Source organism: Pseudorca crassidens, chromosome 6 (genome assembly GCF_039906515.1).
Source record: "Pseudorca crassidens isolate mPseCra1 chromosome 6, mPseCra1.hap1, whole genome shotgun sequence".
Classification (NCBI taxonomy): domain Eukaryota; kingdom Metazoa; phylum Chordata; class Mammalia; order Artiodactyla; family Delphinidae; genus Pseudorca; species Pseudorca crassidens.
Window position 1 is genome coordinate 124274507 of NC_090301.1, and position 23859 is coordinate 124298365.

General features: G+C 46.9%; 1 protein-coding gene and 1 long non-coding RNA gene across 3 annotated transcripts in view; one reads left to right on the forward strand and one right to left on the reverse strand.

The window, feature by feature from the left end:
* The window catches only part of MAP3K2 (mitogen-activated protein kinase kinase kinase 2), a 99072-nt gene extending 90397 nt beyond the window's left edge, over positions 1 to 8675 (reverse strand). The window contains exon 1 of the mRNA XM_067742248.1: positions 8240 to 8675. The gene's annotated coding sequence lies outside the window, so the exon portion shown is untranslated. The remainder of the gene's footprint in view (positions 1 to 8239) is intronic.
* Positions 8676 to 8886: 211 nt separating this feature from the next.
* Positions 8887 to 18299, forward strand: LOC137226738 (uncharacterized). 2 transcript variants are annotated; one of them, XR_010944497.1, is made up of 5 exons: positions 8887 to 9751; positions 12534 to 12674; positions 13253 to 13368; positions 14163 to 14216; positions 15615 to 18299. It is a non-coding gene; the product is annotated as an uncharacterized lncRNA (long non-coding RNA). The 2 variants fall into 2 exon arrangements; XR_010944496.1 differs by lacking the exon at positions 15615 to 18299 and having other exon boundaries at positions 14163 to 14813.
* The last annotated feature ends 5560 nt before the right edge of the window (positions 18300 to 23859 follow it).

Here is a 23859-nt window from a genome sequence, read left to right on the forward strand (position 1 = left end):
TAGATGCACAGTTGCCAGAAGATTGCACCGTGTCTCTGCTCTCCCCTGTACTGCATGCGGCTCTTCTTCCTGATTGCCAACCCTGCTGACCAAACAGCAACCTCAGCCCCACCACCAGAAGCCTGACAAAAGACCACAGAAGAGGTAGCTATGCAGAGGCAACAGCTTTCCGTACTTTCCACCAGCTCTACTGTGCAGTCCCACTCCAGCATCTGGGCATACCTAGCTTCTCAGATTCACCTGCAAACTCTGACTTGGCCACTGCACCACCGCTTCAGGAAGGCTGATTAGTGACTTCTCTGATCTGCCGATTTCCCCTTACAGACTGTGGTTTCCAAGTTTCTCCCACAACTCCGTAAGGTCTTCCGCCTTTCATAAATCCCTTAATTCCATAATACCATAGCAGTTCTTCTTCTGTGACTGAATCCTAACTCATGCAACTACTCAAGCCTCCCCCCATCTACTGACCAAGATCTCTGCAACTTTCCCTTTTGAGATCTTCCTGCATAACCAAATCTAGGCCACTCAGTCCTTTCATAATCTCCAATCAAGCCTTCTTTTATAGGTTCTGAGCTGCCCATCTTTGAAAACAGGCTGAAGTATCCATCATTCTAAAGAAGCTGTATCTCCCTTACTTGATCCTCCCATTTGCAAGAGAGCAAGATTTACATGAGAGAAAACACTAGAGTGGGTATCAGATTAACAAAAGCCAATACCAATTTATTAACTAAGGACAAAATAAGCTAAGCACTCTTAAGGTACTTTTGTGCTTTGGTTAGAGATGTGAGGATGGAGAAAGAAAGAATAAGGATACAGAAAGATTCTGAGAAAAAAAAAATTTGCTGATGTATAATTTGTCCCAAATGTTTTTTTCCATTGGGAAGTAGAAAGCTTCATTCTTTTATGTAATCGTTTTGGGCTTATCCAAGTACATGCATAAATTATTTTAAAATTTCTAGTGGGCATGAAAGACTGCATGTACAAGTTTTCCAATACTTTTTTCCTCCTTTTCCAGAAAGATCTTCCCTCTCTTTTGGCTAAAGTATTTCCAAAAAATGTATTTCACTAGTCTTGGCTCCCCATTCATGAGAATAACGTAGTTCTTCTCTGTTATTTTCTAGGGTTCAATGCTTACTATCCTGGATTTTATCACTGAACTGATCTATGAGTGATTCTGATGTCTACTGCATCAGTCCTGAAGTTATTCAGTCACTCTTTCAACAAGAATTTACTGAGAGCCTACTATAGGTTATCATAGTTCAACACAAGGTACTTGGCAATAAACTACCTTTAAGGGAAAAATCTCATTCTGACAAATTAATCACATTTAAAGAGAGCTATTTATCTTCCAAATGCTGCCCTATAACTAACATTCCCTGGACTGTTGTCATCTTAACAACCTCCTAACCAAGAAAACTTAAATCTCTTTTGACTCTTTACTATTTTCTATTATGTTGTGGATCTCACAGAATCAGAGACTAGACAGGTCCTTAAGAAATCAACTAGGGTAACTTTTTCAAATTCAGAAATGTTGAAGTGGACTTCCCTGGTGGCGCAGTGGTTAAGAATCCACCTGCCAATGCAGGGGACAGGGGTTTGAGCCCTGGCCGGAAGATCCCACATGCCTCGGAGCAACTATGCCCATGTGCCGCAACTACTGAGCCTGCACTCTAGAGCCTGTGAGCCACAACTACTGAGCCTGTGCACCACAACTACTGAAGTCAACGTGCCTAGAGCCCGTGTTCCGCAACGAGAAGCCACCGCAATAAGAAGCCTGCGCACCGCAATGAAGAGTAGCCCCTGCTCGCCAGACTAGAGAAAGCCCGCACGCAGCAACGAAGACCCAATGCAACCAAAATTAAACAAAAATTAAAAATAAAAGTTTTTTAAAAAAAAAGAAATGTTGAAGTCACTTTATCACAGTCTATTTCTAATTAATGGCAGATTTAAGACTGACCTCAGGCTTCCTACCTACCATCAGTGTTCAACAAACAGCATGAAATACAGTTTGTAGTTTGTGGTACTCACTTCAGGAACACTAGGCAAGATACATCCCTGAGTAAACCTTCTAACCCTAAGGCAGTATGCAACAGTCCATGACTGTGGGACATAACTTTGAGATGCTGATTAGTATATATTACATGATCTAAGAACACATAACTCATCTATCCTTTCTTATATCATGGGGCAAGATTTATATATGCAGGTACATGGTGGTTTGGGGGTGAAGTCAATAGAATGCAGCCAGGTACTGCTCACAGGTCGGATGGTTAATGTTGCACCATCTCTCAAAGTAAATCTTCATCAACACTAGGCTGAGCTACCTTCTACTTCTTTCATTTCCTTTTAATGTCTAAGCAAATCAGAAAGTTTGTAAATATAGTTTGACATTATCTCATACTGTACAATAAAATATTACTAATTTTACAAAGCAGTCAACAGGCTACTTTAAAATGCCTAAACTGATTTAAAAATACATTAAAGTCATCATATAAATCATATTAATTCTCCTTAAATTTAGGCAGAGGACATTGGTCTCATTTCTTTCATATTAAAACAAAAGAAAAAAATATTTTGGGTTAATTTAAAACTCCACAAATACAATTAAAATGTAGCCAAGTCAGTCAAACTTAAGAGTAATCACAAACTTATCAAATAATGATAATGAAGCACCTTCAAGTCACAAATCTAAAATACGAGTTGGAAGTATTTAACTATTATTTAACAATAGCACAGAAACAATTAAAAACTGGCTTCACCTTAGACTGCAGATCTGTTCTCAAAGACTTACAAAAATAATAAATATTATCTCATATTCTCCCACTAGCTCCTGCTAATAATTTCCAAAAACTTTTCAAGGGACTTCCCCGGTGGCGCAAGACCCTGTGCTCCCAATGCAGGGGGCCTGGGTTCAATCCCTGGTCAAGGAACTAGATCCCACATGCATGCCACAACTAAGAGTTCACATACCACAACTAAGGAGCCCACGTGCTGCAACTAAGGATCCCGCCTGCCACAACTAAGACCTGGTGCAAACAAATAAATAAATAAATATTTTTTTTAAAAAACAACACTTTTCCACAGCCTTGCCTCTGTGTTAGAGCTGTTCACAAATACTTAATTTTCTCCTGGGCATATGGAAGTATTTTATTGAACTTCCCCACCCTGTTCAACTCAGGCAGGCACGACCTTTTAAGACTCCTATAACAATGCGAAAGAAGGTCTCTTCTGTCAACTCCCTATTCATTTAATAAACATTTGGCAACAGGCATTGTGCTCGGTGTTGGGGCACCAAAATCAACAAAACACTGCCTCTGTCCTTGAAGAGCCAACTTCCCAGTGGAAGGCACAGAGATGTGCACAGTGCAATGCACACAGTGCAATGCGGTCAGTGGGTGGTCGAGGCAGGTGCAGAGTGCTCAGGGAGCATTCTGCCTGAGGTAGTAGTGCTGCGGGGACTCAATCTGGGAATTATCAAAAGAATACTGATAAAATCATATCTTAAACTATTATTTTAATTGGTCATCATTAATAATTAAAGTCCACACTAAATGACTAACTGCACAACTGGGGGAAAAACTCTAGAAAAAACTTCTGAAGTTTATAAACACCACAGTGCTTTTTAAATTTATGGTACTATGAATCTCAAGTGTAACACTCTTGAACACTTAAAAGAAAGGTGATGAGCTAGTTACCAGAGGAACTCCAAAGAAGATTCTACCCCTATCCTCCTGACAAAGTATGCATAACAAAAAAAGTAAGCAACAAAAGTAACAATAAGGGCAACAACACAAGAGATGTTACAAAGCAAATATGTATTAACCAGAATGAGAAAGTCAGCCAATGTTCCTAATAAATCCCAGGGATATCCTAGATAAAAGATGAAATTAGGGCTTCCCTGGTGGCACAGTGGTTGAGAGTCCTCCTGCCGATGCAGGGGACACGGGTTCGTGCCCCGATCCGGGAGGATCCCACATGCCGCGGAGCGGCTGGGCCCGTGAGCCACGGCCGCTGAGTCTGCGCATCCGGAGCCTGTTGCTCCGCAACGGGAGAGGCCACAACAGTGAGAGGCCCGCGTACCGCAAAAAAAAAAAAAAAAAAAGATGAAATTATACAGACATGTTTCTTATAAATGTGTGTGTATAAAGAGGTATACCTCTCACAACGCTTAGAGAATAAGGGAAAAGTTTTTTAATTTCCATATGTACAGTTCATCCTGTTTATAAAAGAGATGTGTGGAAAACCTTCATGTAAACTTGCTTCATGAATTAAATCATACTTTTAATGAGAAAATGTGTTACTTAAGTAAGTTATATTATGAACCCTTCATTAAAACAATCACCTACTAAATGTCAGTTAATTCGTTGGGAAATAAATTCAATTTATATTACACATAGTTGATTTATTTCTATGTGGCTTAATTAAAGTGAGGTTTGCCTCTAAATGTAACCAACATGTCTCATTAACAGAAATTCACAAATGTTTACTAACAATCATTATGACATAAGAATACAGGGTGAAACTTAAAAACTTATAATCCTTGCACTTCACAGAATGGTAGAATTAGGCCTAGAGTTTAGATCTTCTGATTCTCAATCCAGTGCTCCTTTGTATTACACCAGAAAATAGACAGTTTTGTCAAAACGTTTTTTAGTAAAGTCATTCTCCCTTTATTGTATTTCTGGCTATTCCTGTGCAACAAATATTGGCTAAGAAAAACTGAAAAGAAATACACTCCTTGAGGGAATTCCCTGGTGGTCCAGTGGTTAGGATTCCACACTTTTACTGCCAAGGGCCTGGGTTCAATCCCTTGTCGAGGAACTAAGACCTCACAAGCCACACAAGCTACGTGGCACAGCCAAAAACAAAACACAAACACACTCACACTCCTTGAGACAGATGAAAGAGTACAGGAAAAGACAGGCATTGAATTTTTCCCATTTTTCTCGGGCCAGGTTTCCTTTTATTCATAAGAGGAGATACCTTGAATTCATGATTAAAAATCTTTAAAATCCTAGAAATCAGAACCTGATTAATATAGCTGCATAGATTTTTACAATTCCTGTGATGTTGTTACTATCTATAGACCAACAAAAGATTGTTAACACTGAAATTCAAAAGTTACCTTGACAAGGATCAGCAATAGATAAAACTATTAGGCGAAAGATTACTGGAGAACAGGCCAGCACTAGAGTGCTAATTTATCATGCCAGACTACTTGCCAACTGCAATGGGGAAAATAAACCTCACCTTAACCCCCATAACCAAGTGATCAAACTCAGCATCACAAATAACAGGACTTGACAATATACATCCCCTGATGGGAAGCAATATAAAGTACACAGCAACATCCAGTAGTTATTCTTGCCCAAAATATTTAATTTGAAACTAATCAATCCTTTAAACCTAGCTTACAGTTAGTGTAGGGGGAATAGAGGAACATGCTAAATGACATGAGGGAAAAAAATCAGACAAATCCAGAATGTGACTCATTTTATAAGGTAACTGGCTTGATCTCTGAAACAAAACAAAACAAAACAAAAGAAACCATCATTTTAAAAGAGAGAGGTAATGGGACTTCCCTGGCATTCCAGTGGTTAAGACTCCACACTTCCACTGCAGGGGGCACGGGTTCAATCCCTGGCCAGGGAACTAAGATCCCACATACCATGTGGCACAGCCAAAAGACAGATAGACAGATAAATAAAAAATAAAAATAAATAAAAGGGGGAGGTGAGGCTGTTCTAGATTCAAAGAGATCAAAGAGACTTAACCAAATGCAGTGAATAAAACTTGATGGGATCCTGGTTTGGTGGGATTGAGTATAAAAAGCCGTAAAAGACCGTGCAGCACAAATGGGGAGATTTAAACATGGATGGATACTAGATTACATTTAAAAATGATCAATAAGAAACTATTAACTATCAATAAAAAGTATTAACTAAGGAAGTTAACAATAATGGTATTTTGGCTATGTAAGAAAATGTCCTTATCTTTGGAGATGCAAGGGGTAAAGTGTCATAATGTCTACAGCTTAGTTTTCAAATGGTATGACCAAAAATAATATACGCATATTTATACACAAAACAAATAGGGCAAGACGTCAACAAATGAAACTAGAGAGTTATCATACGGATGTTCAATATTACCAACTTCCTGTGTACTTGAAATTGTTGTATAATAAAAAGTTGGGGCTGGGTTTGGGGGTGGTGGTGGGAGGGAGCCTAAAGAGCTCCGATTCTACAGGGAAAAAAAAAAAAAAATCAACCTGAAACCAAAGCTGTGGGCACTGCATAGAACCAAACATGATTTCATTTTAATATAGCATCTATTAAATATAGTTTACCCCTTTGGTAGCAATAAGGTAAACTAGGAATGAAAGTTCCAACTAAAACACTGCTTAAAAGATTGAATCTATAATGTAATCCAATTATTTAAGATAAATCTTTAATAGTTATTTCTTTCAAGAGAGACACATGGGGCTTCCCTGGTGGCGCAGTGGTTGAGAGGCCGCCTGCCGATGCAGGGGACATGGGTTCGTGCCCTGGTCCGGGAGGCTCCCACATGCCGCGGAGCAGCTCAGCCCGTGAGCCATGGCCTCTGAGCCTGTGCGTCCGGAGCCTGTGCTCCGCAACGGGAGAGGCCACAACAGTGAGAGGCCCGCGAACGGCAAAAAAAAAAAAAAGAGAGACACATGGAGAGCATGACTGGATAAGCATTCTACAACGATATATTCAACAAGACTCACCATACATTTATATTTTAACCAAACAACAAATCAATCTGTGAACCATCCACTTCTTAACTATATAATTCGACCTTTTCTCTTACAGACATTACAAAGACATTCAACTACAAATTTTCTTAAACCTGATAATACACTAAAGGAAATTATAAAGTACTACAATTTTGGGCATCAACAGATTTCTTAAACATTTACAACTATGCATGAAGCTTGAACTACTCAAAGTGATTTATCAACACTTTCTTCTGTAAAGAGAAATGTAAAAGAACTTTCGTTTTTCCCTAACCATAACCAAAGAAACAGTACAGGCCAATGTTAAAATGAGAATTTCAATTAGTTTATAAACACTCATTATTTGCTACATACAAAGGAAAGAAAAAAATCACACCAATAAAAGATAACTTTTTACAATATTCTACACATTAAATTTTGACACTCTACTCAGAAATATTGCACAAATTAACGCACAAATTACTAAGCGTGTTGCCATTGCCACATAATCCAGCAACAAATTTTGCAATAAGGAAATCTCAAGGAAATAACCCAACTGCGAGTTCCCTGTAGGCATCAAGAATTACACAAGTAAAATTGTAACTTTTCAAGAAACATGGAGTTTTACCAAATCTATTTCTTCTTTTTGTTAAGAGAGAAAAGAATTTCTGCTCATTCAGTCCCACTGCAAAAAAAAGGTAAAGGTGCATAGAGTCACCTTTTAAAAGTAATTTTTTTAAAAGAAGAGCCAAGAAAATCATCTGTCTAGACTGCAGCAAAACACATCGAACAGCCTACATTACAGGCAAATGAACTCTACCTATGTATTTAGAATTCACTCCCAAGAAGAAACTTTCCAGCTATTCTCATTTTCCTCACCAATTTATTTTCGCAAGACCCAGAAATACGGTTCTACAAAAAAGACATCATATTCGAATCAAGACTTTCCCAGATTACCAAGCTGCACGACCTTGGGCAAGTTCCTGAATCTGAGCCTCGATTTTTTCAACTGTAGAATGGGGAGACACGTACCCACCTCACTGGGCTTCGAAGGTGAAGTGAAACAACGCACGACAAATACCGGGCGCGCATTAAGTGTAAGTGCTAGCTAAACGGTCCGTAAACAGAAAGGGGCCTCGACCCTAACCACTAGCGAACCACGCGGTAACAGTGCAAAGACAAGCACTTTCTCGCTCACTGCATATAACATTTCTGCTTCTGCCAAGGACCAGGGACAATCTTCCTTCCCAAAGCCCTGCAGAGTACGCGTCTGACAGCTCCACCGCCCAGCAGTCTAGTTCGCTCAGACCTGGACTTCAGGACAGGATGCAAGGGGCCAGAAGTCCGCCCACCCGGAGCGAGGCAACCACCTAGCGAAACCTCCGCCCCAGGAGCAGCGCTCAGGCCGGCGGCGGCCCCCTCCCCACGTCCGGCCCGCACCCCCGCCCCCGCCCCCGCCCCCACCCCACCCCCACACACATGCGCGCGCCCGAGCACACGTACCGGCCGCTCCGCCGGGACATAGGGAGCCGCAGGCCCACCCCTCCGCCCCCGCGCGGCCTGTCACCGCGCCCCCCGGTCGGGGGAGGCTGCGGGCCCCCGGGAGCCGGAGGGGCGCACGAGGAGTCGGGCGCGAGTCGGGGGACCAGGCCCGTCCTTCCTTCACATGGAGCCCGGGCCGGGCGCGTGGACCGTGGCGGCCGGCCGGAGCCTCTCGGAGCCCCTCGGTGCTTCTCGCCGCCGCGGCCAGAAGGCCCGCGGGAAGCTGGGTAGGAAAGGAGGAAGCCGCGGCCGGGCGCCGCCGAGGCCGGAGAAGGGGCGGGAGCGGCGACTCCGCGGCTGGGAGCGCCAGGCCTCCCGGTCGTGGTCGCTGCCGCTGCCGCCGCGGGCCGCAGGACCCCCGAACGCCGCACCCAGCGGCCGCACCGCCCTCGCCAGGAGCCGCTGCTGAGGGCAGCCCGGCCGCCACTACACACGGACCCGTGACGTCGGGCGTAGCGCGGCACACGTCACGGCCGGCTCGCTCGTGCGCGCGCAGCCCTTCGCCTGTCGGGAGCGGAACCCGCCGTGGGCGCGCGCCCGCCCGGAGCGCCGCGCGCAGGCCGAGGGGAGCGTGTCCGCGCCTGCGCAGTGGCCGGATGCGTCCACGCACGTCCCGCTGCACACGCCCGCTACGCCGTGCGGAGATTCCCGGCCCGGGCCCGGCTGCCGCGCCGCCTTGTATTTAGGTCGTAGGTACCGGTTCCCGGCGGGTGAGCCGCGCGCACACACACGCGCGCACGCATCTCGGTCCCCTCGCATCTGCGGGAGTCCTCGGCGCCGAGATTCCAAAGCAAACCTCGAAAAGGGTCTCCCGCGTGGCTTCGGGCAGAGCGGGAGGAGCAGAGCAAGAAGAGGCTGCGACCCACTTCGAGTCCATGGCAAGTCGTTTGCAGGCGAAAAGCCATCTGCCTCTTCGTTTTTGGATCTGGTTTCAGAATTTTTTCCTAAAGGACTTACGAAATTTTTGTCGGCTTGTCACCTGACCGTAAACCACCCCCCTGGAGATCAGCCTTCTAAGTTTTATAGTTGTTTTGTGTTTAGTTATTACATGTATGTATTCGAGGTCGGCCCAGCAAGTATTACCTTTTCAGTTTAACAGATGTGGAAATCTCGGCCCAGAGAGATGAGTTGACTCCCCACCTCCAGAACTCGTGGCAGGGTCTAAAACCCAATCTCTTTCACCGAATCCATTTTCACCCCTTCTCGCCCCGCGGGATAAAATACAAATTCATCGTGCTAGCGTTGGAGGCCTCTGTGATGTGACTAACGTACATTCCGATTGTTTTTAGCCCACACTACTCTGATCCGAAAAGTATCTGTCCCTCCCCATCTCTTCTTTCCTCAAATACCTCCTTACAACTTCCTGTGCCATTTCTCCTCTCTCAGCATCTGCTTGGTTTCTCGGTACGTTGTGGGTCCCACCCGCTTCCTGACTTTTCCAGACCGAGAGTTGGGGTGGGTACCCATCCAGAGGTAAGCAACTGCCCCAACTCAGGGCCCTAGAGGGCAGGGGAGCTGGCATCCGTGGGGCAGGGACTGAGGAGGAGGATGTTATGTAATAAAATATCTGATCCCCTTCGTGGAGTTTTTATTGCAGACCCATTAGCGGTGTTGTCAAAGGAGCAGGACCAGAGATGTTCATTGGCAGGTTTTTGTAACAGTGAAAGCCTGGAAACCTAAATGACTATAAGACTGAGCTGACAGTGGTTCATCTGCTCTGCGGAGGATTAGGCAGCCAACACAAAGAAGGGCTAATGCTGAAGGACTTCAAAAATACACAGCTAAATAGAAAAGCAGATTGCTCCCACTAATTTAAGAAGTGGAGGAATTTTAAGCTTACATACGCATAAAATCAGTCTTTAAGATTGCTTTTGGTTCTAACATCTAAGCCTGGTAGACCACAGAAAAAAAGGATCTCAGTATGCTTGGACAGGATTTAAATCTTAAACTTCTATATTGTTTTCAACAATTCCTGGCCTGACCACATAGCAGGCGCTCAATAAATACTTGTTTACTAAATAATCTAGAGATGGAGATGGATTTTTCTTCACACCTCTGCTCACTCCTTCCTTTCCTACCCAGGGACTTCATCCACCACTGGTTCCTTAGAAACACCCCACGTGTACATTGATAATAGTCTCTTTTTTCTTTTTCTCCAGTCTCTTTTTACATTGGTGAGACTCTTGCTTAGACGTTAAATTTCTGGCATCCTGGGTTACTTTAGTATATATGATTACAAATTAGTGATCTCAGGCCTTCTTTTCCTGGATGAAACCTTCATCACACAAATATTTTTTGCTTTTGCCTCCCTGCTCTGTGCCTGGGATTACGATGATAAAGTGGTAGTCCCATCCTCTCCCAGGAACTTAGAATCTTTTGAGGAGAGCAGACTGGTAAATGAATCATTATAATACCGAGTGACATGCCCTATAGCAGGATGTTTATGAAGTGCCACAGCAGTGGAGAGGAAGATGGCACAGGGGTACCCAAGGAGTGAAGGGAAACTTGCGAGAGGAGGCATGATGTGTTTGTTTTCTGTTGCTGCATAACAAAGGACCAGAGCCTTAGTGGCTTCAAACAACACCTGTTTATTAGCTCGCAGTTCTGTAGTTCAGAAGTTTGCACAGCATCCTGGCTGGGTCCTCTGGTCAGCATCACAGGCTGAAAGCAAGATGTCAGCTGGGCTGAGTGCTCATCTGAAGTACCTGGGAAAGATCTGCTTCCAACCTCATTGTTGTTGGCAGAATTTGGTTCCTGGTGGTTGTAGGGTCGAGGTCCCCATTTCCTTGCAGGCAGTCAGCCAGAGCTTGCTGTGGGCTCCTAGAGCCCACTGGCATTCCTTGCCGTGTGACCCCCTCCATCCTCAAAGCCAACAGCAGAGGATTTCTTGCACACCAGATCCCCCTATACATGTTGAATATCTGACTTCCATTTTTGCTACCAGCCAGAGGAAACTGTCTGCCTTTAAAGAGTTCATATGATTAGATCAGGCCCACCCAGACCCACCCAGACCCACTGTCCTACAACATAACTTAACCATAGGAGTACAGCTCATTGTATTCACAGTAGCCAGGGTTATGCAGGCCATGTCCACCAATGGGCAGGAATTTTCAGGGACACAGGAGAATCCTGCGCACCACACACGGTGAGCTAAAACTTGGTTCAGGGTATTTATTTGCTGGGAGAAATAAGGATGGAGGAGTGGGCATTCCCAAGCAGAGGGAATCAAGTATGCACAAGCTTGGAAGTGTAAAAGAACATGCCCTGTCTAGGGAATGGCAGGAGTTGCTGGCCTTGGGGTGTTGGAAGAGATGCAGGCAGGGGATAAGGCAGAGAAGGAAGAGAGCAAAAGCAAGGGTGTTGGAGCGGGCTAAATAAGTAAGGAGGTGAAGGTGTAAACCACAGCAGTGGCTGTGAAAGTGATTTGAAGAATGTCGATTGAGATGCATTCAGCTGCATTGAACAAAACACCGGGACCAAAAACAGCTTAAACAGTGAAGTTTATGTTCTCGCATAACAGAAATCCAATAGATGGGTCCAAAGTTGGTTAGGGCTGTGAATTGTTATCTCTGCAGTCAGAAGATGGCTGCCTCAGCTTCAAACATTATGACCTCCCACTCACGAAAGAGGGGAAAGCGTCTTTCTCTCTTCTCTCTCTCTCTCTTCATTTTTTGTTTTTGCTTTGTTTTGGCCACGCTGTGCAGCTTGCGGGATCTTAGTTCCCTGACCAGGGATTGAACCCAGGGCCATGGCAGTGGAAGCACCAAGTCCTAACCACTGGACCGCCAGGGAAGTCCCTCTCTCTCTTTTTTTTTTTTTTTTTTTGCGGTACGCGGGCTCTCACTGTCGTGGCCTCTCCCGTTGCGGAGCACAGGCTCCGGACGCGCAGGCTCCGCGGCCATGGCTCACGGGCCCAGCCGCTCCGCGGCACGTGGGATCTTCCCAGACTGGGGCACGAACCCGCGTCCCCTGCATCAGCAGGCGGACTCTCAACCACTGCGCCACCAGGGAAGCCCCCCCCTTTTTAATAAACGTTTAATTTTAGAATAGTTTTAGATTTACAGAAAAATAGAGACGATAGTACAGAGAGTTCCCATATACCCCACACCCAGTTTCCTCTGTTATTCATATTTACATTAAAATGGTACATTTGTTACAATTAGAGAACCAATATTGATACATTATCATTAACTAAAGTCCATACTTTATTCAGATTTCCTTAGTTTTTTTACTTAATGTCCCTTTTCTGTTTCAGAATCCCATCCAGGACACCACGTTACTCTTAGTCATCATGCCTCCTGAGGCTGCTCTTGGCCATGACTTGTCTTGTTTTGGATGACCTTGACAGTTCTGCGGAGTACTAGGCAGGTGTTTTGTAGAATATCCCTTCACTGTGGTATGTCTGCTGTCTTTTCTGGTGATTAGACCAGGCTTATGGGTTTGGGGGATGCAGAGCACAGAGGTAACGTGCCATTCTCACCACAGCCTGTCAAGGATACATCCTACCCACATGATTTATGACTGTTGAGCTTGACCTTGATTGCCTGTTTGAGGTCTGGTTCGTCAGGTTTCTACAGTCTTTTTGCCCCCCTTTCCATACTGTACTCTCTGCAGAGGAGGCACCGTGCTCACACCCGAGGAGTGGGGAGACATGCTCCACTCCCTGGAGTGCAGAGTATCGACATGAGTTCCGTAGAATTCTTCTGCGTGGGAGATGTGTCCCTTCTACCTCAGTTACTTACTTATACGGTCATTTATTTACATTACTATGAACTCGCGGGTATTTATGTTTTACTCTGGTTTATAACCCAGTCCCACATTATTTTGTTCGAGTAGCTCCAGATTTGGGCATTAGGAGATCTTTCCATCGACTCCTGTGACCCTTTGACATACCCCCATCACTGTGCGGGTTTTGTTTTGTTTTTGTTTTTGTTTTACTTTTTTGAGCACTCCCTTACTTTCTTGCCTTCACAGATGTGCCAGATTCATCTTGACTATTTCCTGACCCAGTCATAGATTCAGCCATTTCTCCAAGGAGCCCTGGTTTCTTTGATTGGGGGATGACATTAGAAACAAAGATCTGAGGCTGGGTATGCTTGGGACTCTCTTTTCATTAAGAATGATCTCACATCAGCCCCCCCCCCCAGAAGACTGCCTCTTTTGTTTTTGCAGCAAGGTCAGCTAATGGTGGCCCCAAATTCATCCCTTTCTTTCCCAAGTCATCAGATTTTAGCTGAGTACATAGGCACCCCCCCCCATAATAAAGAGTTCATTTCCCAGTCTCCCTTGCAGCTAAATGTGGCTGTGTGACTAAGTAAGTACTGGCTAAAGGGAAATCAGTGGAAGTGTCTAGTCCAAGTACTTGCCTTGAGAGACCCTTCCTCAGCAGACCACTGCTTTTGCCCCTCCGTCTTCATCCTCTCCTCCATTCTGGAAGACCTCCTGGCCATCTTGGAGAGTGAGGACAAGGGGCCACACACAGGAATGGTGGAGCTGGAAGCAGAGCCCCCTTCCCAGTCTGTACTTTCTCATAAGAGAGGAGTAAATACCTGTCACCAGTAGCAGAACCTACTCCTAATAGCATCTCATCGGCAGGAGCTGGGCCACGTGCCTGTGCCTGCAGAGGACTCGGCTTGGCTATGATGGGTTCAGCCCATATGAGGCCCACACTGGGGCTGGGCACACGGCCAGGCCACATCTGGACAGAAAGCCAGGTTAGGTTACAGGGGAGCCGCGGGATGGATGGCTGTTGCATAGCGGCCAACAGTGTCTGCCTGAGAAGCGCGTGGAGAGTCAGGACTCGGGGAGCCAGAGCAGGACCCCTAAGCGTATCTTGTACTGTGTAAATGATCGGTGGCGTGTCTATTATTCTTATAATCCTCAGGGCAGTTGCGGTGGAAACGCACTTTGCTGTTTCAAAAAGCAAAACATTAGTAAGGTACATCTCCTGATCGAAGTGCACAGTGCTTCCACAACCAAAGAAAAGTCATTTCTGTGATTTCTGCTGCTTGGAACTGCCCGAGAAGTTTTCTGAGTTTGGTAAAAGGCCATATGAAGGATTTCTAACAGAGGATTATCTTAAATTTTCTGTGATCTTGATCATCTCCAGTTCTTCTGTTTATCTGTTGCTCATACATACATTTCTTTAAAATTATATTTGTTACATATCTTCTGCTATACATAGTAATAGAAAATGTGGAAAACACCCTCTAATTCCTTCTGTAGCTGTATTTCCATCCAATCTTTTCTCTTCGCGCAGATCTTTGCTGAGGAGTTGTTTTTTATTTTTAGATACATTTTAAGATAGTTTTCAGGTAGTTGTGCATGTAATTTTATAGCCTGCTTTTTTCACTTAACACAGCGTTAAGTAGTTTGACTTTATTTTCCTTATACTTGCAAACAGAAATTTGAATTGCTGGTATGTATACTTAAAACTTTGCCTTTATTCTAATCTTTTCAATGAAACATGTTCATAAAATGGATCTATGTGGAGCCAATGACAGCTTCATGGCTGCTGTGGAACCGAGAGAGAGATTTCTCTCTCTCTTAGAGAGAGATTTCTCTCTCTCTTAGAGAGAGATTTCTCTCTCTCTTAGAGAGAGATTTCTTTTTGCCCTTAGTATCTGAGGCAAAGAGAGAACGACCACAGGAGATCCCAATGCTAACCTAAGTCTGAGAAGTGAACCTCATACTACAGGGAATGACTGTCCCTTTCGCATCCCCTTAGCCCTGGTCCCAGCATGAGCTAATTTTGCTTATAGTGCCAACGGAATATTATGGGTTACCGTTGGGGGAGAACTTCCTATTTTGGAAAAGGACCCATAGGTATTTAAATCATATGGTTTATCCGCATTAGTGCATTCTAAGACTTTATAGTAAAAGATATGCTTTTAAGACATCAAACTGTGAAAAATAATAACCAGGTTTTCTAGCAGGTGGCTGTTTGCTTGGGGCCTCCTGGTGCCCCCCACCGCCACCGCACACACCGCGGGCCCCTCGCTTCTGACTTCTGTCAGCACAAAGAGGACTGGCTGCCCCTTCCCTTGCTCCTGTTTGTGCCGTCTTCTTATTCTCTTCCTGTGCCTCTTTCTCCTTCTCTTTCTGCCTCTTCCCCACTCTCTTTAATTCACCAAGTATTATCACTTAGTTTTCACAAACATCCTGAGTAGCTCAGCAGAATTATTATTCTCATTTGCCTGTGAGGAAAAAGTGGCAGAGAAAGGTTGGAGTTACTGTCACCACGTCCCTGGGACACCTCATGAAGCAGCCCTGAACTGGAGTCCACCTGTCCGGTCCTCCCTCGTGCCTGATGTCTCACGTGGCTCCCTGTTGCCAGGTCCCTCCCTGATCGCCTAACGCCCGGGGGTTCCTCCCAGCACCAGGGCTCTGCTCTCCAGGTTCAGCCTCGTCATTCCTGAAACCATTGGTCCTTCACTCCAAGCCTTCCCAGCCCCCTCTCAGAGCTGCTCTGCAGGACTCCAAGCCCCCGCGGTGCACCATCAAGGGGGCTGGCACCAGCAGAGGTGAGTTAAGGGTCAGTCATCTTCATCCTTAGGGCTCATCACACCCCTCAACCCAGTGTGACGTAGCTCCTTCGGCAGATGGTTTCTACAAGTCAAATCACGAAGGTTGGGGGCCTTTCTTCCACTGGTTCTTCATCAGAGGCCAGCCTCGCTGAAGCTGAGCGGGGCAGGGTTCAGTGTCTCAAGAGACAGCAGTGCCACTGAACCTTCAGGCCCTCCAGACTGCTCAGACCAGTCTCAGAGAGTGGGGCTCCCTGTGTCCTCAAACGGTGGCCGCCCTGCCATGGCCAGGCCTGGTAGCTCTGGCCAGGCTGAGCCACACAGAACCCTGGAGTTAGCAGACACCAGTGCCCGCTCTTCTCAGCCCAGTTTGCTTAGCATCCTCATCTGAAGACAGAAGAAGGCATCCTGCCCCAGGACTGTGGTGGACACCGCGGGGTAAGGCATGTGGAAGCCACTGGAAACGGACAGCACTTGTCTGCACCTGCTGCCCACAGAAAGCCCAGCACTGCCCCCTCCCCACTAGACTAAGAGCCAGCGAGCCCTTCAGAATGGAGGGCTTCCAGCACGACCGGCAGGCACAGTCATTTTCAGGGAGACCAACTCTGAGATTGTGTCCCCACGAGACGAGTCACCACCTCTCATTCCTGGAGTCACGCGGATAATCAGGCTCTCATGAGCCAGTTGACGGTCAGCCTTAAGCACAGCACAGGGTCTGTGCCAGGAGAAATCTGGGCAGTCTTCTGTCGCCATGGGAGACACAACCTACCACCTGGAGGCCCTGAGACAACCCTTCCCCGGCTGGGCCTGCCCCTGCTCTCCCTGACCCTCTACCACCGTCCTTGAGAACCAGCCTCTCAGGTCCTCTGCCCTGGAAGTAATTCACGCCAAAGCAGGAAGAGCTGAAAGATGTTATCCCTGGAGGTTTATAAAATTATGAAGCTGTAGAGAGATTGCTGAGCAGACAAACTGCACTGTGGTTGGCTTGGATTCCCACACCCAGTGAACCTGGCTCTGACTACAGATTCTCTTACAGGCCGATGCCTGACTTCGCTGCGCCCTCACTTGCAAGTCCAGTCTCTGGTCCATACCTCTCACCTAACCCTGCTGCCTTAAGATCCCGTAGCTTGAGGGGGCCTAGAAGTCAGACATCCCAGTGACGATGAGTATGTCTAATGCCCTAGTCTTGGTTTCTGTTTGCCATTCTCCACTAAGGGGACCAGGGCTGGTGCAGAAGTGTGAGAGCCCGGACCATCGTACACCAGAGAGTAAGGAAGTGCTCAGAAAACCATGAGGGTGTGTTAAAAGGACTCAGGAGTCAGCTTAAAGGGACTGCTTCTGGCCAGATGTGGGACATGGTGAACATTAAAACAGTGATAGTAATGAATTCTATCCCATATCATAAAATAAACCATGGGGCATACTGACACGTGAAGGAGCCGCAGAAGAATGTCAACCAACAAATGTAAAAGGAATGGTGGAGTTAGGAAATTCACGTTGGATATTCAAACTGGTGGGTGAAAGCTTGATGAGGTACAGGATACTTATTTCAAAGTCTCTCAAACTATTAATTACAAAGAGGGAATAGTCACTTTACAGTGGAGAAACCCGGCAAACACCACCTTTACCAAACAAACACCCTGCAGCCCTGGAGTCACCTGCTTCCAGGAGTCACCTGCTGAAGTGCCCTCCAGGAGTGACCTTTGTCCCTGTGCATATGGTGTGCTCAGCAGCTTATGCTCAGTGTCAGGCTATGAACTTGAATGCAGCTGAATTCAGCCCACGTACGCGTCACTACAGTGATTACTGACCAAAGAGGTACTTTCAACTCAAAAAATACCTGTTTTCTGTGGGTGGCCACTTGGCATACAGGTCAGACTTGACTTTGAATTTCTGCCAAACTGTGGGAGCTCAGGCAAGCTGCTTAACCTCTCTGAGCTTCACTCTTCCATGTATATAATGGAGATCATAATAATAATACCTATTAAATGAATCAGCAATTCCACTCCTAGGATTTCCTCAAGAGAAATGAAATCATATGTCCACACAAAGGCTTCTACATCTATGTTCATAGCCGCTTTTCTCAGGAGAGCCCCAAACCAGAAACAATCCAACTATTCATCAACTGGTTAGCAGAGAAAGGAACAAACCAGTGCTCATATGAATGAATTTCAAAAGCGTTATGCTAAGTGAAAGAAGCCAGACAGAAGACTTCAGAGTACAGGATTCCATTTATATGAAAGTCTAGAGGTAAAGCTCTAGTGGTCAGTGGTTGCCAGGGGCCAAGAGGGGAGGATTGTCTACAGAGGGGTGATGGGAATGTTCTATGTCATGAACATTGTGGTGGCGGTGATTAAAAGCTTGTATACTTTTGTCAAAACTCGTCAAATTGTACACATAAAATTGCTGAATTTTGTTGTATGTCAGTTAAGCCTAATAAAACTGATTTTAAAATACCTGCATTACAATGTCGCTGTGAGGGTTAATGGAATGATATATATGCAGCCCCAAGTTCAGCGCCTGAGTAGGACAGGAATCCTAAAATAATAGCTGCTAACTGCGCACGCAGTCTTCGGCCAAGCAGGCAAGTGTGCAGACGAGAGGCCGCCCAGGGACGTTCGCAGCTAAATTGAGTAACCAGGTGATGCGAGGTGGCGTAAGGAAAGCGCGGGTGCGCAGGTTCGAGGAGAGGAGCCGCGGAGTCCTGCAGACCCACGCAGGGCGCTGTCACCGCCCTCGAGGCACCAAGAGGAGCAGAAGCCCCTCGTGCCCCTGGGAAATGGGCACGCACTCTCATCGTGGAACCATCCTGTGTCCTCCGATTCGGCCTCAGGGAGCCCTGCCCGGGCACCACCTCACGCAGCCGAAATGGTGAAAGTCCACGCTGCCTGCCGCCGCCCACGCCTTGGGCCGCCCCTCCCTCCACCCTGCCCCTCGTAGACTCGTCCCATTCATCGCCCGGGCAGAGCCCCGCATCCACCCCGGGAAGTCCGCATTCGCTCCGGTCTGGAAGCTCTTAGCCCGAGGGTCAAACCTCCTGCCCCAGAAAAAGCCGGAGGGAAGGCTGCGGGGCCGGGGCTGGAGGGGAGGGGCAGGGGAAAGACAGCAGCGCCATAGACAGCCTCACTGTTACAGCGAGGGATCCCAGAGTGTTTATGTGTGTTGTGTCTTGTTGCTTGGCAACCAGGTCTGGGCCGCGAGCAGGCTGGGGAGGAGGGGGTCTCCTTGCTGGAGTGGGTTGCTGTGACTCATCCCTGCACACTGTGGCCCCTGGGACTAGGTTGCCAGGTACACGTCGTTTCAGGCTGGGTGCAGCCAGCCGGGGCTCTTCTCGTGGAACCGAGTCTGGAGCAGCGCCAGCTCCTAGGAGGTACATGGGCTACCTAGTCAGACCACCAATGGGCTCCTGGTTCTGCCAGCTGTGTAGCCTCGGGCAAGTCCCTTAACCTCTCTGACCTCAGCTTCCTCATCTGTAAAGGAAGAGTATGAGATCACATTTAGAGTGACTCCTAACTGGGGGCTTACAACAGACTTTAAATACATTACCTCATTCACACTTACCCCCGCCCCCAACTTGACAATGAGGAAACTGTAGTCCAGGGCAAAGTTGACTAACTTTCCTAAAATCACCTAATTTGTAGGTGGAAGAAGCAGGATTCCAATTGGATCTGTGTGGTACAGCACCCTGCCTTTTCACTGTGACACCCCACCTCAGGTGCTCAGATACCTGGCCCCTCCAAGGGGTTCAGGGACTGAGTTCCTGAGCTCAGCCTGAAGCGACTCTCCAGGGCAGACCCTCAGAGGATGGAGGGCTGGAGAATTCCCTCTGATGTCAGGGCCAGGCCTCGGACTAGCACGGATGGTCCCTGCACTTGGCTGGGAGAGGCTGCAGCTGCCTTCATGCCTCGGCTTGCCTCCTCTAACTGGAAAGCGGGCTTCTCATTGTGGTGGCTTCTCTTGTTGCGGGACCAGGGATCGAACCCGTGTCCCCTGCACTGGCAGGTGGATTCCCAACCACTGTGCCACCAGGGAAGTGCCCCCTTTTCTATTCTTTTTTTTTTTTCTGCGGTATGCGGGCCTCTCACTGTTGTGGCCTCTCCCACTGCGGAGCACAGGCTCCGGACGCGCAGGCCCAGTGGCCATGGCTCATGTGCCCAGCCACTCCGCAGCATGTGGGATCTTCCCGGACCGGGGCACGAACCCGCGTCCCCTGCCTCGGCAGGCGGACTCTCAACCACTGCGCCACCAGGGAAGCCCCCCTTTTCTATTCTTGAGTCAACTTACCGGGTGTCTTTCAAGTGCTGCACGGTGTCAGATTTTGACCAGTTTCCTTAGAGCTGCAGGCATCTCTTGAGTCAGGGTAAAGGATACAGATCTGGCCATGTCACTCTGTTACCGACCAGGGTTCTTGGCCTCCTTAATAAATAGAAATTGATAAGAGGCCAGGCAAGGCTTTATTGGGGCCCCTGCTAGAGCAGGAGGGAGCGAGAACAACCAACAGGTTCCCTTGCTTGCTCCCTCCCGGGGGGAGTGTGAGGTGTGGGGAGTGAACTGGTTCCTCATATGGGGTGAGGGGAGGGGTGTGCCCAGGGGTCTGGCTGGAGGGGCGGCTGAGGCGATCTGCCCACCCCCTTGGTGGTGCTGCATGCAGGGGGCACGCGCAGTACCCTGCTTTTGCTCCCAGCTCTTCAGAAGTGGCCCCTGGGATTTTGGTCTTTTTGTATCGTATTGTCCATAATTTGCCCCCGCTGCGCATGCACACAGTTATTTTTAGTTTCTTTGTATTTAGTTTCTCTGTATTTAGTCTCTCATAGTTTCTTTGTACCTGTTGCAAACAACACTGAGGAGATGTTTGTCCAGGTGCAAGCACTGCAGCAATGGGTCCCAGGTCCCAGGTCCCAGCCTGTTTCAATTCCCCTTCACAGAGCACCTCGGTGGCCTCCTTGCCCACGGATGAAGTTTAAACTCCATTGTGTGGCAGGCAGACAAGGCTTCCATCCTGGGGCTACTGCATCTCTAGCCCCTCTTGTCATTCTCATCACACCTTGCTCTCCAGACCCCAAATCCTCAACCAGTCCCACCTCTCAGGCCTGCAGGTCCCCCACAGACTGTGTCCTCTCCTCCCTTTCCCTCCGCAGGCCTCCCCGCCATGCTCTCCTGAAGCCCTCCCCAGCCTTCCTGGGCTGGATGCTTCCTAGGCTCACTAGGACTCAAGCAGGTAGGTCTCAGCTGCCCCATTTTCCAGGGGAGGAAACTGAGGCTCAGAAAGATGACTTTCCAACGGTCACACTCCCATCCTACCAGGCTGACAGCCCTCACTCCCACCCTGTTCATCTCTGTCACTGCAAGGTCCTCTGTGTCTGCTTCTACGGCTGCCTCCCGATGAGACTGAGAGCACCCCAAAGGCGAAGTACCCCACCTCCATCGTGCATGCCTGCTTCTGCCTAGGACCAGCTGTGCGTATTTGCTGAGTAAGTGGATGCATGGGTAGGTGAAGGACAAAAAGTTTATTTTATCTTAAAGGGCCTAAAGCCTCCAACATTAGGAATTTGAGGCTATCGACTAAGGGCAGGAAATCTCTGATTCATGACCCTTAGGCTAATTTCACCCAGCTCTGGACACTTTTTAAAAATCTACTCTTATTATTCAGACCTATTTCTCCCCAATAGCTGTAAAAATTGTTTTAAAGGCCATAAGCAAATGTATCCTGAGAAGCTGCGGCAGTTTGGGCCCTCACTCCCCTTCTTGGGGCCTCAGTTTCCCTGTTTGCACAACAAGAAGCTGGCCTAGAGGGGTGTTTTTCAAACGTCAGGTCCTGATCCATTCATTAGTATGTTGCAAAATCAAAGTAGGGGGAAATAACCTGCATGGGGTAGAAAGTGTCACACACAACAAGAGTGACTATTGTGTTGTGAGATTTTAAGTTGAATGTGTGTCTCTATGGTAGGACATCTTGTAAAATGTATTTTTTTTATTTTTTATTGTGGGTGACAATCAGAAGAGTTTGAAAGCCCCTGTCCCTCTGAGCCCCGAGGCTTTCATCATTCGGAACTGGAGTGCAGGTGGACTGCTCCCCCCCAACACACACACACATTTTGTGGTGGGTGAAGCCCACTGTAACAATCCAGCCACATCCCCTCTGCTGTTGTTCAGTTTGAGAAAAAGGAAACAATATAGACATTGTTAAAGAAAAAAACAGAATAGATCTTTTCTGTTCTGTTTTAAAAATAATAGATGATGTGGTTTAAAAAAAAAAAAAATTCAAGCAGTACTGATGCAAGGGAAAAAAGAAAAATCATCCTCTCCCTTTCAACTCCCGGCCCCAGGTGCACCCCAGAGGCAAGCTCTGCGTGGAGCCCAATGGAGGGGCACTGCCGCTCTGAATCCATCCTTTTATCCGAATGGAGGCCAGGTCCCCACAGGTGCTCCCAGCCAAGGACTGAGGGACCCAGCTGCCCTCCCTCGCTCTGGTTCGCTGTCAGTCTCACACTCTGTGTGCCCCCTGCCTCTCTTCTCGGCCCTGCACAGTTTGCTCCTCGCCTTCCCAAGCTGCCCCAACGGCAGCTCAGTTCTGCATTTTCATTTAACCCAGTTAAATCTGACTCATGCTTAGATCTTACTTTCTAAATACGTTCTCCAGTGAAACAAACCAGGGCTCCTAGAGAAAGGGTTGATCGCAGCTCTGGAGCAGGGAAAGTACAAGATGAGCCTGCAACATCTTGTGTCAGACAATAAGGAAGTGCTCCAAGGATGACGGGGCACATCACAGACACAGGGACCAACCCAAAGGAGCTCCCAATAGCCAAATGTGGTGCAATCTGAGCAAAAATAAAAAGGTAATAGTAATGGACTGTAACCTATAGAATGAAATAAACATCCAAAAGTCCATACAGATATAGAAATAATGGAATAAATACATAAATGGGGGAAAGAGACAGCTCTTTTTTACAGCAGAATTCCAAAGAACAAATGTAGAAAGAACAATGGTAATAGGAAAATCACCATTTGGTTAAAAAAAAACACCACACAGTAATAACTCTTGCAAACAAGAATCACTGATGGGGGACTTCCCTGGTGGCACAGTGGTTGAGAATCTGCCTGCCAATGCAGGGGACAGGGGTTCGATCCCTGGTCCGGGAAGATCCCACATGCCGTGGAGCAACTAAGCCTGTGCACCACAACTACTGCGCCTGCGCTCTAGAGACCGCGAGCCACAGCTACTGAGCCCACGTGCCACAACTACTGAAGCGCATGCGCCTAGAGCCCATGCTCCGTAACAAGAGAAGCCACCGCAATGAGAAGCCCGCGCACCGCAACAAAGAGTAGCCCCCGCTCGCCGCTATTAGAGAAAGCCTGTGCACAGCAATGGAGATCCAATGCAGCTATAAATAAATAAATTTTTTTAAAAATCACTGATGGATGCTAAAATTAGAAGGAAAATGTAAGAGGAGAAACAGGACATTTACATAGTCATAAAGATTCTCCCCACAGGCTGTTTATTAATTACAAAGGAAAACAGTAACTTTACAGTGGAGAAACCTCAGGAAGACATCACTTTAACTAAGTGATCAAAGTTACCATGACTAGTACAGGCGTACCTGGGAGATATTTTGGTTTAGGTTGCAGACCACTGCAACAAAGCGAATATTGCTACAAAGCGAGTCACACTTTATTTTCCCAGTGCATACAAACGTTATGTTTACACTATACCTTAGTCAATTAAGTGTGCAATAGCATTGTGTCTAAAAAAAACCAATGTACATACCTTAATTTAAACACACTTCATTGCTAAAAAAAAAAGTGCTATCTTCTGGGCTTTCAGCGAGTGGTAGTAGGAACGTGAAAGGTCAATGACCACAGACAACCATAACAAACATAATAGTAAGGAAAAGTCTGAACTATTGTAAGAATTGCCAAAACATGACACAGAGACACAAAGTGAGCAAATGCTGTTGGAAAAATGGTGCCACAAGACTTACTTGATGCTAGGTTGGCACAAACTTTCAGTTTGTGAAAAATGCAATAAAGTGCAATAAAGCAAAGAGCAATAAAACGAGG